The sequence below is a fragment of the Carcharodon carcharias genome, chromosome 17 (assembly GCF_017639515.1).
Source record: "Carcharodon carcharias isolate sCarCar2 chromosome 17, sCarCar2.pri, whole genome shotgun sequence".
In the NCBI taxonomy this organism is placed as follows: Eukaryota; Metazoa; Chordata; class Chondrichthyes; order Lamniformes; family Lamnidae; genus Carcharodon; species Carcharodon carcharias.
Window position 1 is genome coordinate 29,062,716 of NC_054483.1, and position 8,969 is coordinate 29,071,684.

Sequence of the window (8,969 nt, forward strand, 5' to 3'; positions counted from 1 at the left end):
GGCTGGGATTGAAAGATGGGGTGGGGACGGAGGGACAGGCAGGGTGGAGGGTCCTAGATGGGTGTTGGTGTCGATGAGTTGTTGGAGCTTGCGTTCCTTAGCACTTGAGAGAAAGAGAAAAAGTTTCTTGTTGAGGTGTTGGATAAGACGAAGAATAAAATGAAACTGGGGGCACGCGCAGCTTTGAAAAAGGGTACGGTGGTGCTGCTGGAGGGAGAGGTCGATTGTGTTCATATGGCGGCGCGTGGCACTGAGTGTGGATCTCAGAATTTATCCAATTATCCAATTATCCCAGACTGTCCCAGGTTTGTCCAATTTCATCCAAAGATGATCTATTTTCTCATCTTTTTCAACTTTGCTTCAGTTCGAACCTCCAAAAGCTCATCTTAAATAAATAGGCTGGGCATGATGGGCCGAATGGCCTCCTTCCACACTGTAGGTTTCTGTGATTAAAGCAAAACAAACCAGAAGAAGCCGAAAGAAACTAAATAAATAATAACGATTAAATCGTCTGTGAGGCAAATCTTTTTACTGAGTTAGGCACAAGTGCAATACGTTGGCGAGAGTTTGAGAAAACCTAGGCCTCCTGTCCTTGGTGAAAAGCCAGGAGTGTTTACATCCTGTAGGTTGGCATCTCTGTGTATCTTCCCCTTACTGCTGCAGCATGCAATTGGGATCTTGCTAATTAAGCTTTTACCTTCATTCTGCCAGCCGGTGTCATTTGCCCCCCGCAATCCCGCCCCCCCCCCCACCCCCCACCACTCCACCTGGCTGCTTGATTCTGGGGGTATCGCAGGTCACACTAACTGTATCAAACTTTCCTGCATTCTGTCCTCAGCACCAGATGCTTCGAGTTTCCCAAAGCCTCACAATGTGGACTGTCCATCAGAACGCTGTGCTGGCAGAATGGTGTTCAACTGTTGCTTTCTTCTACCGGACTCTAGATCGACTGCTTTGCCATACATCTCTTGGGAACCTGCATGACCCTCCACTTCCTCCTGCAGCCTCAGCTGGATACATGGTGTCTGTGATAGAAGCAGAAAATGCTGGAAATCCTGCACCGGTCAGGCAGCATCTATGGAGAGGGAAACAGAGCTGAAGCCTTCAAAACTCACTGTTGTCTGTGAAAGGTAAGGGTAGCTGGTACATGGAGAACACCACCGCCTGTGAGTTCCCCTCCAAGTCACTCACCATCCTGACTTGGAAATATTTCGCCGTTCCTTCACTGTCGCTGGGTTAAAATCCTGGAACTCCCTCCCTAACAGCACTGTAGGGTATACCTACACCACATGGACTGCAGAGGCCAAGAAGACGGCTCACCACCACCTTCTCAAGGGCGATTTGAGATGGGCAATAAATGCTGGCTGCATTCTCACATCTTGAGGATTACTTTTTAACAATAAAAATCAAGTTCGATATGTTCTTCCTGCACATTAAACACCTCTGCATATTTAACTGCATGTTAAATTCATTGTATGTACATGAAATGCATTGTCTACATGTTGAATACATTTTTTCTGTATATTTGATGCTTTCTCTGTCTGTGGATTGCACTCTTTCTGCATATTAAACACACTCTTTGCCTCTTAAATCCCTTCTTTCTGCACTGTAACTCTTTCAAGTTAAAACCAATAAAACCAAATTAACAAAATTGGGATAAATCAGGCACAGCCCCTAATTCAGGTCAGCTGTAAAACCAAGAACAAAGTTTAAAGGAAACTTACAAACTTTAAACCAAAATGTGATTAAAGGGGTCAATAAAACACCCCAGTCCCCGCAGTGCCCACCGAGCACGGAAGGCTTTCTGCACTGTAAATGCACATTTTGCATTGTTGAGAAAAAGAGACATTCTGTTGAATCTTTTCATCTTGCACTCATCAGGACAGATTCACAAGAATACCACATCTCAAAGGAGAAGAGGGTTCTGATTGGTTGGCAAATGGACTCCGGTTTGTAGAAATATTGCCATGCTTTTTGCTGAATTTGAACCCCTCTATTCCCAGCTTTCCTGCCACAAACTAGCATCCAATGAATATGCTGAGTACTTGAAAGCGCGCCTAGCTATCTGGCACACGTATATTGTGGGATATCCAATGACATAGGCAAATTTCACATGCAGTATGAATACCTGGGAGTGTTGTGAGGCCTGAAGGCCAAACCAGACTCTAAGCCCGACCAACAGACTGGAATAGTCATCCTTAACACGCGTGACCATGTTGACAGAATACACTCTGTTCTTAGTAGCAGGTCCAAATTTGTACCCATTGGGCCCATTGCTAAACATGACCACACAGCCCTACTCGAAAGCATGTTACAAAAACATTTGCTGGACTTGTCTAAGACTAACGAGCTGCCTGGTGGTGTAAATGTTAAGATTCGCCATCGTGGCTCACTCCATCCATGTGTGTATGGGCTGCACAAGACACACAAAAGTCTTGTCTCTTTATGTGCTGTCTTATCTATGACTGTTCTGCACCACATCAATTGGTCAAATAGTTGGGCGAGTTGCTACAACCAGTTCTGAGCAAGTTTTTCACATACACAGCAAAGGATGCCTTCACCTTTGCGAAAACTGTCCATGTGCTCGCTCGATATTGCGAGGCTATTCACTCAAATGCCACTCAAGGAAGCCATAGACATTTGCACCATGTCACCATATCATGGTGATCTAGACCCACCACCATTGCCTGAACCTGTATTCATTTAACTTATGAACTCGGCAACTCGCGCAGTTCAGTTCAGTTTTAATGACACCATGTGTGCCCAAATAGATAGTGTTGCTATGGGATACCCTCGAGGTCCAGCTCTCGCTAACATCCATGTTGGTTTCCATAAGAAACATGGCTTCAGTGGAATGACCCCCAATCTCCTACCCCTTGCATATTTTCGATACATAGATGTACATTTGCTATATGTGAATCTGCAGCTGCATGTAAACATTTCGTTACACACCTGAATGGGCCCCATCCTGCACTCAGATTCACCTTTGAGATGGAGCAGTATAACTAGCTCCCTTTCCTCAATGTGCTGGATGAGAAATCCACCACTGGGTTCTCCTCTACTGACAACCGCAAGCCTACTTTCACTGGTCAATATACACGTTGGATTCCTACAGTTCCATGCACTAAGATTTGCCTTATTGGCAACTTCGTAAATAGGGCTCAAGCCATTTACTTGCTGCTATTCGGATCCAAGCCAGTTGGTGAAGCCAAAACCAAGACACAGATATTTTCTTTATTGAGAGAATTTATTGACTTGTTCAGTCCCACAGCTCCCATCCCACACAACCCGTGTCCCAGCTGTCCCCTATTTATACTCTTTTGATTAAACAAAAATCAATAAATAAAAATTAATAAATCAGAGGGGGTAAACAGCCCCTGATGAGGCACTGTAACTAAAACAAAACAGCAAAGGAAACTTACAAAAATCAAATCAAAGCGTCATTTCCGGGGCTGATGCACCCCAGTGCCTGCGATGCCCACCAATCGCGGAGTCCCCTATTTATACGTGCTCAAAGACAATTAATATCCATCACCTGTTTCTCTTAACCTTAACAATGTAATTGAAAAGACGTTAACACTCACCGTGCAAGCTTCGTGCCAAAACAGGACGCATCAAAGCTATCCTGTGGGATAGTGGCTCGCTGTGTACTGAGCAAACTCCTCAATGGGCCTCAGGCCATCACTTTCGGCCCTGTAAAGTACCCAATCTACCCCAGATTACCCTGGAAGGGTGTCTCAGAAACTTGAGCAACAGCTGAAGACAGTCATTTCACGCTGTTGCTATGCAGTAGCGACACGAGAGGTATTCTCCACGAACAGGATGTTCCGTCGAGTCAAAAAGACTTTCTACCTACCACACGAATGAGTCATGTGGTATATGAATTTCAGTATTGGATCGTACCCAACAGCATGTCCCTTCAGCTGTGCTCAACCAGCCTGTGCTTGCAAAACTCAAAACACAGTGACCAACATTAGCTGAGATTCCAGATTGGACAATGCCTAATTAGAAACATAGGACTTAGGAGCAGAGGGAGACAACTCTGTCCTTTGAGCCAGCTCCCCAATTTAATAAGATCATGGCTGTTGTGGTCTCAACTCCGCTTTCCTGTCTGCCCCCCATAACCTTTGATTTCCTTGTCTGTCAAAAATCAGTCTAACTCAGCCTTGAATATATTCAATAAGCCAGTCTCCACTGCTCTCTGGGGAAGAGAATTTCACAGACTAACAACCCTCTGAGAGAAAAAAATTCCCCCTCATCTCAATCTTAAAAGGGAGACCACTTATTCTTAAACTGTGTTCCCTGGTTCTAGTCTCAGCCACAAGTAGAAACATCTTCCTGATATTTAGACTATCAAACTCCAATGGGTATAGGCCCAACCTATTCAACCTATCCTCACTGGAAAAGCCCTTCATCCCAGCAATGAGTCAAGTGAATCTCTGCTGTTCTGCTTCGAATGCAATTATATCTTTTTCAAATAAGGAGACCAAAACAGTATCCCAGATGTGGTCTTAGCAAGGTTCTGTGCAGCAGCAGTAAACCTTCCCTACTTTAATATTCCATTTTCCATTAAAGGGAGATGGTGGTGTAATAGTAATGTCACCAGACTAGTAATCCAGAGGCCCAGAACGAATGCTGTGGGAACATGGGTTCAAATCCCACTAAAGCAATTTGAATTCAATTGATAAAAATCTGAAATTAGAAGCCTAGTCTCAGTGATGTTGACCATGAAATCATCAATAAATGATCACTGATTGTCATAAAAAGCCATGTGATTCACTCATCCCCTTTAGGGGAAGGAAATCTGCTGTCCTTACCTAGTCTGGCCTGTATGTGACTTGAGACCCTCAGTAATGTGACTGACTCTAAACTGCCCTCTGAAATGGCCATAAGATGTAGGAGCAGAATTAAACCATTCAGTCCATTGTGTCAGCTCTGCCATCCAATGAAATCTTGGCTGCTCTGATAATCCTCAGTTCCACTTTCCTGCCTTTTCCCCTTAACCCTTGATTCCCTTACTGATTAAAAACCTGTCTATCTCAGCCTTGAATATACTTAACCCAGCTTCTACAGCCCTTTTCAGTAAAGAATTCCACAGATTGACTACCCTCTGAGAGAAGAAATTCGTCCTCATCTCTGTCTTAAATGGGCGACCCTTTACTCTAAGATTATGCCCTCTGGTCCGAGACTCTCCCACAAGGGGAAACAACCTCTCAGCATCTACCCTGTCAAGCCCCCTAAGAATCTTACATGTTTCAATAAGGTCATCTCTCATTCTTCTAATCTCCAGTGAGTTCAGGCCCAACCTCTCCTCATAAGAAAATCCCTCCATATCTGGGATAAACCTAGTGAACCTTCTCTGGACTGCCTCCAACGTCAGTATATCTTTCCTAAGATAAGGGGACCAAAATTGTTCAGAGTATTCTAGGTGTGCTCTAACTCGTGCCTTGTATAATTTTAGCAAGATTTCTCTATTTTTATAATGCATTCCCTTTGAAATAAAGACCAACATTATGTTTGCCTCCCCTATTACCTATTGAACTTGAATGCTAGCTTTTTGTGATTCATGCACCAGGACCCCCAAATCCCTCTGTGCTGCAGATTTCTGCAGTCTTTCTCCATTTAAATAATATTTAGCTCCTCTATCCTTCCTGCCAAAGTGCATAACCTCACATTTTCCCACATTATATTCCATCTGCCAAATTTTTGCCCACTCACTCAACCTGTTTATATCTTTCTGTAGACTCTTTGTGTCACCCTCACCACTTGCCTTCCCAGCTATTTTTGTGTCATCCGTAAACTTGGCGATGGTACATTCACTTGCCTCATCCAAGCCATTAATGTATATTGTAAATAACAGAAGCCCCAGCACAGATCCCTGTGGCACTCCACTAGTTACAGGTTGCCAACCTGAAAATGCCCCCCTTATCCCAACTCTCTGGCTTCTATCAATTAGCCAATCCTCTATCCATGCTAATATACTACCCCCAGCACCAAGGGCTCTTATTAAGTAGCCTTATGTGCAGTACCTTATCGAACGCCTTTTGGAAATCCAAATATATTACATCTACTAGTTCCTTTTATCTATCTTGCTTGTTACCTCCTCAAAGAATTCTACTAAATTTGTCAGGCATGATTTCCCCTTCATGAAGCCATGCTGACTCTGCTTGATTAGATTATGTATTTCTAAATGCTCTGCTATTACATCCTTTATGATAGACTCTAACATTTTCCCAACGACGGATGTTAACTGGCCTATAGTTACCTGTTTTTTGTCTCCCTCCCTTTTTGAATAAGAATGTTACAATGGCAGTTTTCCAATCCTCTGGGACTTTTCCAGAATCTAAGGATTTTTGGAAGATTACTATCAGTGCATCCCCTATTTGTGTAGCTACTTCCTTTAATATCCTAGGATGCAACCCATCAGGTCCAGGGGGCATCGGCCTTTAGCCCCATTAGTTTCCCTGGTACTTTTTCTCTAGTGATAGTTATTGTATTTATTTCCTAACCCCGCACCCCCACCTCCCCTTGCTCTTTGATTATTCAGTAGTTTTGGAACGTTATTAATGTTTTCTACCGTGAAGACTGATGCAAAGTATTTATTCAACTCTTCTGCCATTTCCTGGTTACTCATTATTATTTCCCCAGCCTCATTCTCTAAGGGGCCTATGTTCACTTTGGCCTCTCTCTTCTTTTACATATATTACTGTCCATTTTTATATTACTTGCTAGTTTACCCTTGAAGTTTATTTTCTCACTTTTTTTTTGGTCATCTTTTGTTGATTTTAAAACTTTCCCAATCCACTGACTTACCACTAATCTTTGCCACATTGTATGTTTTTTCTTTAAATTTGATACTATCCTTAACTTCTTGGTTTATCATGGTTGGTTTATCCCATTACTAGAACCCTTCTTCCTGACAGGGATATATTTTTGTTGTGAGTCATGAGCTATTTTCTTACACGTCTGCCATTGTTCATGAACTGTCTTTTCTACTAAATTCCTTTCCCAGTCCACTCCAGCCAACTCTTCCCTCATTCCTTTGTAATTACCCTTATTTAAGTTTAGCACAGTTGTTTCCGACCCAAGTTTCTCACTCTCAAACTGAGTGCTAAATTCTACCATGTTATTGTCACTGTTTCCTAAGGGGTCTTTACTCTGAGATCATTTATCAAACCTGTCTCATTACACATTACATGTTATGGTCACTGTTTCCTAGGGGATCTTTACTCTGAGATCATTTATCAAACCTGCCTCATTACACATTACGTTAACTCTGTTTTCTCTCCACAGATGCTGTCAGATCTGCTGAGCTTTTCCAACACTTTTCTCTTTTTATCATAGCCTGATCCCTGGTTGGATCGACAACACATTGTTCTAGGAAACTGTCCCAAATACACGCTATGAATTCTTGCTCGTGGCTACCTCTGCCAATTTGATTTTCCCAATCAAGTCTCTCAGCTCACGGGATGGACTGCAAATGCTGAACTTGCCAGTAATGCCCACATCCTATGAAAGAATAAAAGGGAAAAAAAGCAACATTCCGTTAGCCTCCCTGATCACTTGCTGTACTCGCATACTAACCTCACATGATTCATGTACCAGGACACCCAGATCCCTCTGTGCCACCGAGTTCTGCAAGCTCTCTCCATTCAAATAGTATTCTGCATGAGATGGACTGAATGGCCTGTTGCTGTGTTGTAAATGCAATGTAATGGGAACCTTTGTGTTCTCGTGATGTAGCACAGGAGACCATTCTGTTGATTGTGCCTGTGCCAGCTCCTTTGGTAGAACAAGAACAATCCAAATGGAATAACAGAATAGTTAGAGCACAGAAGGAGGCCATTCAACCCTCCATCACACCCTGAGGCACTGCGTTCCAGATCCTAACCACACACTAATCACTAATCTCACTGTTCTTTTACCCCTGCTCCAGCAAATGACTTACTAAAGAATCCCAATTGTTCTAAGAATTACACTAACAACCAATTTAAGATTATCAGTAAGGCTCACAGTGTGGCTCACTTACACATGCTAGAAGCTACATATAGTCACACACAGGGCTCTGTCCTTTTACAGCCAAAAAGAATATGCCCACGTATTGTGTGTTTTTCAACTAAGCAAAGGCTTGGGGGACAGCCATTCTCTGGTTCATTCCCCATGGCAAAGCCTTGACCAATCAAAGTCAGCTCTCCTGATGTGAATTTTTACAAAAGCTTGGCAATGAACCATTCCCTGGTGCATTCTCCATTGCAAAGCCTCTACCAATCAGAGTGCATTTGCTAACTCTCTTCTCATCAGAACATAGGACTTAGGAGCAGGAAGAGGCCACTTGGCCCTTCGAGCCTGCTTTGCCATTCAGTAAGATCATGCCTGATCTGATCGTGACCTTTACTCCACTTTCCTGTTTGCCTCCCCTAACCCTTCACTTCCTCCTCGACCAAAAATCTGTCCAACTCAACATTGAGTAAATTCAATGACAAATAAATTCTCATGCAGCATAAATTGTTGCGCCATTTGAAATTGGCATTCTTGCATCTGTCCTGATGGGTTAAAGACGAAAAGCTTTGACAGCATGTCTTTCTGTTCAGCAATGCTCAAGCTCGGTGCTACGAAGTGAACATTTTGCATTGTAAATCTCTTCTTTCTATATATTAAATGCACTTATGCATGCTGAATCCCAATTCTTTCTACATATTAAAGGCGCATTTTTTATGTTAAATCTCTTCTTCTTACATATTAAATGCACTTTTCCATGTTACATCCTTGCTTCCTACACATAATGTGCACTTCTGCATGCTAAATCGCAATTCTTTCTGCACACGTTAAATGCATGTTTCCGACAATCTGCATTGAATGCCTCTTTGGCTGCCCTGGAATTTGCGCTGCTCTAGGAGCCCGGGACTGGAGCACGTGATGACGGCGTCGGCGCCTCGGGGCCCCTTCAGCCACGTGACAAGGGGGCGGGT

At 43.2% G+C, this 8,969-nt stretch overlaps 1 long non-coding RNA gene across 1 annotated transcript in view; it reads left to right on the forward strand.

The window, feature by feature from the left end:
• Positions 1-1,041, forward strand: part of LOC121289956 — a 56,928-nt gene extending 55,887 nt beyond the window's left edge. Inside the window, exon 3 of the long non-coding RNA XR_005945679.1 lies at positions 839-1,041. This is a non-coding gene — a long non-coding RNA (uncharacterized LOC121289956). The remainder of the gene's footprint in view (positions 1-838) is intronic.
• Positions 1,042-8,969: the final 7,928 nt, after the last annotated feature.